The sequence below is a fragment of the Tenrec ecaudatus genome, chromosome 12, assembly GCF_050624435.1.
Source record: "Tenrec ecaudatus isolate mTenEca1 chromosome 12, mTenEca1.hap1, whole genome shotgun sequence".
NCBI lineage: Eukaryota > Metazoa > Chordata > Mammalia > Afrosoricida > Tenrecidae > Tenrec > Tenrec ecaudatus.
In genome coordinates this window covers 57,114,682-57,123,225 of record NC_134541.1, presented here as the reverse complement: position 1 = coordinate 57,123,225, position 8,544 = coordinate 57,114,682, and positions in this window count along the sequence as shown.

The following is an 8,544-nucleotide window of genomic DNA, read 5'->3' as shown; positions in this document are numbered from 1 at the left end:
GTCCAGTGGTGTTGTAAGCATCTGACCGCTGGCAGGGGTCTCTCTGTGGCTTCTCCGGCTTCTGAGGTCTGGTTGCCTCCATGTGGATTGTCTTCAGCAATGTCTCCCAGGGAGTAACAGAGAGAGAGAGAGAGAGAGAGAGAGAGAGAGAGAGAGAGAGAGAGAGAAGTGTCTTCCACCTCCAAGGAGGAAGCACCAGATTTTCCAGATTTCTCATGAGAAAGCCATGCCCACAAAAGTCTCAATATCTATAGATTGACAGCCTAGATTCCACCCCTGTACTCTTGATCCATAAATTGACACCAGATTAGGTGACTACCACATGTACTTAAAAAAAGACCCCATAAAACCCTAAACTCATTGTCATTGAGTCAATCCTGATTCAGTTCAACGCCAGGAAAAATAATATTGAGGACATTGCACCCAAAGCAGTGTTTGAGGAAGCACGTTGTGGCAATGACATTGGCAGAATAAAGGATTCGTCACCATAGAAGACGATGGGATTTCAGAACATCAGAAAAGAATGATTTCAAGGAAGCAGCAGCTACTAAAAATCCACTGAGGTCAAGACTGTAAAAAATTTGTTGAATTTGGCAAATAGAAGGTAACTTTTAAGGAATATTTCCAATAGACAGAATGCTTTCAGACATTTAATAGAACAATTAGAATGCTGTTGGATGGAAAGTGACTACAGAGTAATGCCAGAGATATAAATTTTATTTATTTATATTTTAGTGACATTTATTTATTTACATTTTAGCAACATTGGGTAGCATTTTTAAAGCATTTTATAGGGAGTTAATCCAGCTGTCGTACCATTCCATAGTTCCGGCACATCTAGCAGTGTTGCACAATTACTACCACCATCAGGTTCTGAACAACTTCTTCCTTCTTGTACTCGATCTCAAATCCCTCTACCCCTTCCTCCCACTGTACCTCCCTGTCACCCTCATTCTACTCGTTGTCTCCAGAGGCTCACCAACCCTGGGTTTCCTATCCAGAGAAACATATAACAAAAATTCAAGAGGGATACCCAAAGTAAAAAATGACAAAGTGCATGAGAGGTAAACTCCAGTATAAAAGAACACAGATAATATTAAAAACCAGATCAGGCTCCAAGTGTTGTTGGGGGTGTGAGGGGACGTGGGGGATGGGGGGGGGCGTGGGGTGTGGGAGGCATGAGGGGCATGTGGAATCAAGTGACAAGGTTTTAACCATTCCATCAGGCTTATCTTTATGATCTCCTACATCTCTCTAACACTCTCTGTTTGGTAACCAGTTTATTCCCATCCTTTACTTACGGACAGAGGGACCTCACCAGAGGCTTGCTTCCTGTGTACATCTCACAAATGTTTGCTGAGCTTCCACTGTCTGTGATCATCCATAGCCTTCTGCAACCAGAACCTCACAAGTTAAGCTCTGATACTATTCCATCCTTTGGTTTTGTATTGTATAACTTTCAATTCAGAGATATATAAGTTAGATCCCTTGAAATATTTAGATGAGAATGGGGGAGAGGGTGGAACCCAAGTTACTGTGGTAAAATTCAGAATCACCATTGACTTTCAAACATCTGATTCCTTTTTTCATATATCTACATAGATAATTTATTTTGTTTTAAATTGTTGTTTAATGTACACAGCAGAGCACACACTAGTGCAACAATTTCTTCATGTACCATTTAGTTACATTGGTTACATTCTTCAAGTTGTGTAGCAATTGTCACCTTCCATTTCCAAGAGGCTCCTCCTCTTCCATGAAGACAACCTCACTACCCCTAGGTTTCCAATCTACCCTTTTGAGTTACTCGTGTCAGTTTGACCCTAAATAGTTTTATGCCAACATACTTAACTACATAAGGTGAACCATTGTTTGATTTTAAAAGACACTACGAGATAGTTTTGACTGAAAATTCAAAGATTATCTGAGGAATGGTTTTAAGGGTTTTAGATGTGTTTTGAATATGTTTATGGACAAAGGATGTACTCCCATTAGAAATAAAGGAAATGAGGGGGAAGTCACTTAGTGAGAGAGGACAGAAAATGGGGATGCAGGATCGAAAGCCAGGAGTGAAAGTGATGATATGGGTCATGCACGGTAGTTGGGCTGATCCGGAAAACAACAGGCACGTTTTCTCCTGTCAACCTGAAAGAATACAAATAATGGAAGACGTGAATGGATCTAATTAGGGTGGTTTTCAGGAAATTGATTTCAGAAGTGAAGAAAGAAACAGGCTCATATTTTCAACCGGAATGCGATTGAGGTCAGCTAGACAATACGGACTCACCTACAGTACTTTCTAAAGACTGGTTAAGAAGTCCTGTGGAGACCTGGAGGTATAGTGGTGAAAAGTTGGGGTGATAACCATGTCAGCAATTTGAAACCACCAGCTGCTCTGTGGGAGAAAGATGGGGGTTCCTTCTCAAAAACCCACAGGGGCAGCTCTACCTTGTCATGTAGGGTCACTATGAGTCAGCATTGACTAGATGGCAGAGTTTGGTTTGGGTCTGGGATAGCAGGGTAGATGGCACATTGGGCTGCTAGTCACAAGGTCAGCAGTTCTGCTCCCATAAAAATGGACAGCCTCAGAAACCCAGAGGTAGTTCTCCTCAGGATGGAAATAGAGACTCACCATGTACTGAAATAGACTGAATAGCCATGAGGGTGGAGTTTGTGTTGGTCTGTTTTTCAATTCGGATTTCATTGTACTTGGATCCATAATCAATGCCCATGGAAGGAGCAATCAAGAAGTCCGAGATGCATTGCATTGGACAAATATGCTATACAAGAGGTCTTTTAAAGTGTTACAGAGCAAAAATATCACTTTGAGCCCTGAATTTTGCCTCACCCCATCCATGGTCTATTCACTTTACTTACCTGTAAATGATAGCTACATACCGAATAAGGAAGACAGGGGAACAGTAGATTCATTTAATTTATGGTGTTGGCCAAGAATACTGAAGTACCAGAGACTGCAAGAAGACAAATGTATCTTGGAAGAAGACAATTAGGGGAAGTATAGTCAGGATGCTCGTTACGGGCAAGGATGGTGGGACTTCTCACATCTTTGGGACATATTATCAGCAGAGACCGACACTGGGAAAGGACACCGTGTGTGCTGAAGTAGGGAGACCGCAAAAAAGAGAAAGAGCTTCCATGAGATGAATTGACACAGTGGCTGAAACTACAGGCTCCAAAACTACATTGTTAAGAACAATGTTAACAATTGTTAAAACGAGGTAATGTTTTGTTCTGTTGGACACACAGTTACTACGAGTGGAACCCCATTTCTTGACACCTAACATCAATAACAACAATTTTAAAATATTTACTAATTTAATCCTGTGAAGACCTTTTGAGTTAAAAAATAGCACTTATTTGTTTCTAAGGTTTACCATGTTTCCAGGTGAGTCTGAGATGGAAGGACGTTCATTATGTCCATCACCGAAGATCACATAACTGGTAGGACTGAGGTTCAGATCCAGGATACCATATTCTTAAATGTCATCATGCACAACCTACTGGAGGGGAAATTACTGTCAGTAAATTCTGACTCATAGTGATCATATTAGCTAAAGTAAAAATGCCCCGAGTGTTTGGGGCTGTAAATCTTTACAGAAGCGGACTGCCATATCTTTCTCCTGAGGTGGTGGAGACTGTGACCTTGCAGCAATGGAGTTCTTTGGCCATTGGTTGATTAGGGCTCCTGATGAATTACACTGCCCCAGACTCACTGCCATCGAGTTGATTCAAGCTCACAGCAACCCCAGGCAGAGTGTGCAAGGCTCTTATGGGCGGAGACAGCCTTCTCTTTCTCCCTGGGAACAGCTAGAGGGTTTGAGCCAACCTTTTTGATAGTGACTCAACAGCGCCTAACCCACAGTATTGCCAGAGCTCCTTAATACACCACATCTAGATGTAAAATTAAGTACAAATCTGTCTCTGCTTTGAGATAAGGGCTCATGCTTCCACACAAAATATATGAGTTTACAAAGGCAAGGTTGACCAATGAAATAAAGTTGGAGTGCTTCAACTATTTTATTGGAATTCTGTTTTTTCCATCCGCTGCAGCCGATTGATCTGTGCCTGGAGAAGCCACTGCAACCTGGCCCAACATGCCAACCCTCCATCAGGGGTAATTTATAAACCTGTTGAGAGAACTGATGAACCCAGCTGGCTGGTGGAGCAGGTCCCATGATTGATTCACTCCTCGTTCTCAGCTATTTCACCCTGATGAGGCCATGTTGCCTCGTTCATCATATTCATCCATCACCCGGTAAATATCATTAAAGTTGTAGACCACAGGCACCATCTTTTGAGTTTTTTTTTCTTTTTATCCAGAATTCTTAAAGCTTGGTGTGGTTTTTCTCAGCCCCTCCCTTCCAGACCAATTGATCACAGACATGCTTTCCAGAAACCAGGTACCAAAAGGCCCCGGTGGAACTGGGTATTGAGTGGGAAGGGAAGCAGAGACCCAAAAGCCCATCTGCAATGCCGTCTCAGATGAACCTCTCTGGTTAGAACATGGCCAGCAAGGACCTGCACAACTGCTAACGTCTGCCGCAGAGCCAACGCCCATTTTGAAATTCCTTAGAATAGCCTTTTAGAAAACATTCACCCCTCATCCCCCTCCCAGAAAAAAGTGTTTTCCCTCAAACGGGCTTTCTATGTCACTTATAAAGCTCCGCAGTGTATAGTCAACAAGCCAGAAAGGGTTTTGTGGGGAGCGAACCATGCATATTATCACAGAGCTGTAGAGGCAATTTATAAAAAGCATGATGCTTTAGCCATAAATAAAACCAGATTGGAGTTTCAGTATTCCCAACTCATAAAACCAGCAGAAGATCTTTTGTCCTATTCATGAACCACATGATATCAAGACTGTAAAGCAATTGGATGGCAATTCCACCCTTGCATCGTACTGGAGCCCTGACTAAATCCCAACCCCACTAAGGAACTCCCCACAAGGCTGCCCTCTGGGTCAAGGCTATGCCCCTCTCCAAGAATCTCCTCCCAGATGAAGGGAGGGCCTTGCTGACTGGTTTGGGTGGTGGTGCCAGCATCGCTATTGGGAACAACTCGTAAGGGTCTCCCCACCTGGAAACACTCCCTGGGTGACCAGCTGAGTGCTCTGTTGTGGTGGCACTGCCCTTCAATTCCCGGCCTCTGGCCAGTCCTGCTTGGCTCACTTCCTTCCAGTGGCAAACCCAAGAGCACCTCCTTACACATCTTTTTCAAACACAGCTTCCCCGGGATCCTGCCTCTGGAAATGAATTCTAAAGAGTTAAAAACTGAGATATTAAAAGCATTAGACCCGATTATAATGTAGAACTATCTGTTTTCTATATCCAACAAAAATAAGAAGATATCTGCTGAATTTTGCAAAAGGGTTAAGAAAGACTGGGCAGGCTATTTCCTTAAACAGCTACATCTCGAACCTTACAGGGGGCAGGGGGTATCACTACGTTAGCATTGACTAGTGAGTTTGGAGCTCTTTGATTTATGTAAGAAAAGAATAACTTCTTAAATGTGATGTATTATTAACTATTGCAGGCATCGAGGAAGAATTTGTAACCATGAGATTATCTTCAGACTAGGTCAAGTCTACCCATCTGAGATCGTCTACTGGAAAGATCTCTGCTGTCCATTCCTTCACTGTTACCAAGGAGAAGTCACTCCAATCAATCCACCTCTGTCTAAAGATACCTACAGAAGAAACACAGAACCCCCACTAGCACTGAGTCCATTCCAATTGACAGCCCCGACAGGGCAGGGTAGGATAGTCTGATAGAGTTTCCAAGACTGGAAATCCCTCCAGAAGCAGCCTGCCTTGTCTTTCTCCCACAAACCACCAGTCTTTCCCTGAGCGGCCCAACACTTAACCCGCTTCACCCCCAGGACTCTTGAAACAGAACAGAAAGAAGGAAACACACAGCAGGGGAAACAGGAGGTAGCAAACCAGAAAGAGGTGGGTAGGTGCTTAGTTATCTAGTGCCGCTGTAACAGAAACACAAGTGGGCGGCATTCCCAAACAGAACAGTGTCTTCTCCCCATTCTGAGGCAAGAAGTTTGACTTCAGAGCCTCTGCTCTGGGGAAATGTCACTTTCTGACAGCTCTATGGGAAACCTTTGGTTTCAGCTTCTCTGGTCCAGATGGCCCTTGCTGCCCTGTCGATCTCCATGGGGCACTTCGTCACTCCATGTGTGTGCTTGCTCCTCTTCAGGTCTAATCTGTCTTTCCTATAGCTCAAAGGTGGTTAGATTTAAGACAGCATGTCCTAAACGGAGATGGGCTCTTTAACATAACAAAATCCTATTTCCATATGGGATCACTTCTACAGGCATCCAGGTTGGGATCCCAACACGCATTTTTGCATGACATAAGTCAGTCCATAACAGTGGCTAATAACAGAGAAAGTGTGTTGAAAGAGTAGAAAGCATCCGCCAGCTATGGGAATCACCACAAAAGCTAGCCCCTCTCGTTTCCTTGGCTGTAGCTTCCAGGTTGCCTCTCTAGTTTAGAGGTGAGACCTAGTACTGTATGTGGTCACCAAACGAGGTCACCTAGGAGGAGTCAGGTCATGCAGCACTGCGTTGCAGAGAGTCACCTCGTTTTGCCCAGACATGCACTGTCAGAAGTAATTAAAACCCCTATGAAAAGCCACTGCTCACTCACGGACAGCGAGGCGAGTGGATGCCCGCTCATAGTGACCCTACAGGGTGGAACTGCCCCTGTGAGATTCTGAGACAGTTACTATTGACGGGAGTAGAAACCCCTGTCTTGCCCTCTCAAAGCAGCTGCTGGTTTTCAACTCCTGACCTTGGGGTTGGATAGCAGTGCAACACGTCACCCACTAGACCACCAGGGACCCTATTAAGAGCTATTAGATTCACCCATTTATGTGAAGTGCCTGCCCTAACAGGCATTCAACTTTATCACCCTTTTTCATCGATACGCCTTTCTGAATATTAGTTTCTGGATCTTTTCCAGTAATGCCACGTGGGCCCAATTCTTCTGAAAAGAAAGTATGCGACAAAAAGAAGAGAAGGCTAGAACCTGTGTTTAGCATAGCAACCACTCCAGAAAGGGTTGTCCCTCCAATAGCAAGAGTGGTAAATAAACCCACAGTTGACAAAAGAATACAAAGAAGCAGAAGGAAGCTAAAAATTGCTAGATTTCTGGACAGCATGTGTAAATTTAAGGAGCTACACACATGTATATAACTTATACCTACACATGCGAAAATATAAATGACCAAGAATTGCTTTCCCAGAGAGACCGTCTCTGAGGTGAGGTGCCTGTGGTACCACCAACGAATAGCATCCTTGTTTTCTCCTCTTTTGCAGAAGTTCTCGGGAACTGCTGTGGTTTAGGCAAAAAAGAAAACTACTCTTCCCTACTCAAGCCCTCTGAAAATGTGTAATTTCTTCCCAGCCAGCCACTTCATTATATTCAAGCCAGGGTAGGCTCCTGGAGTCCGGACTTGGATTATAAAACCACTTTCCTAAACACTACTGCAAAGTCGGACAGCATGCTTCCCACACTCTGCTAGCCAAAACATCGGTCGCTCCTTTTGCTTGCTGCTGTTGTTGTTTACATGTCATCAGTCAGCTCCTACCCCTAGGAACCTTAGCACAGTAGAACAAAGCACTGTCTGGTCCGGTGTCATCCTCATAATTCTTGAGCCCATGCTGAAGCCCATTGTTGCAGCCACTGTGTCAACCCATCCCCCCGAGGGTCTTCTTCTTCTGCACTGCCCTGGCACTTTGCCAAACATAATGTCCCTCTCCAGGGACTGGTCTCTCCTGCCAACATGTCCAAAGTACATGAGACTAGTCTTCCCATCCCTGCCTCTAGGGAGTATTCTGGCTGTACTTCTTTGTGTGTCCTGTGAGCTATCCAAGGCATTTACAATAGTCCTTTCCAACACTACAATTCAAACGCACCCGCTCTTCTTTGGTCTCCTTGATTCAATGTCCAATTCTCACATGCATCTGAGAAAATGTATGAATTTTGTAAGCAGGATATTCTACAACATCAAGCTTAGTGTATTTTTAGAAGGGAATTCAATTTCTCAAGGCCTGGGAAGAGAGTGTCTTAGATGGGATGTTGTAGCATCTTAGAAAATTATATAGAAATCACAGTATTCTATTACCGTCCCTCCGCAGATCTCAATCCTAGACTCCTCTTCAGCCTGACCACAAAATGCTCAGCAATGCTTTTTACACCATTTACCAAATGTCTGAGCTGCTCATGCAGCATTCTCCACAACAACAGAGTTTCACGAGTGGGCAAGTTCTTATTTGACGTCTCACACTGTTTGTCCCTGCCAGAACAATATGCCTGGTTCAGTGAGATGTCTCACTTTCTCCAGATCTCAAATGAACATAGTATGAAAAGCTGATAAATAATGTGACAATAATCCCTGAACACTTGAGAAAAATCTACGATTGTTAACAATGACAAAGTATTACTATCAGTATAATTATTACTTCTGGGTTTAATAAAGCACCCAACCAAACTCACTGCCATTAAGTTGATGC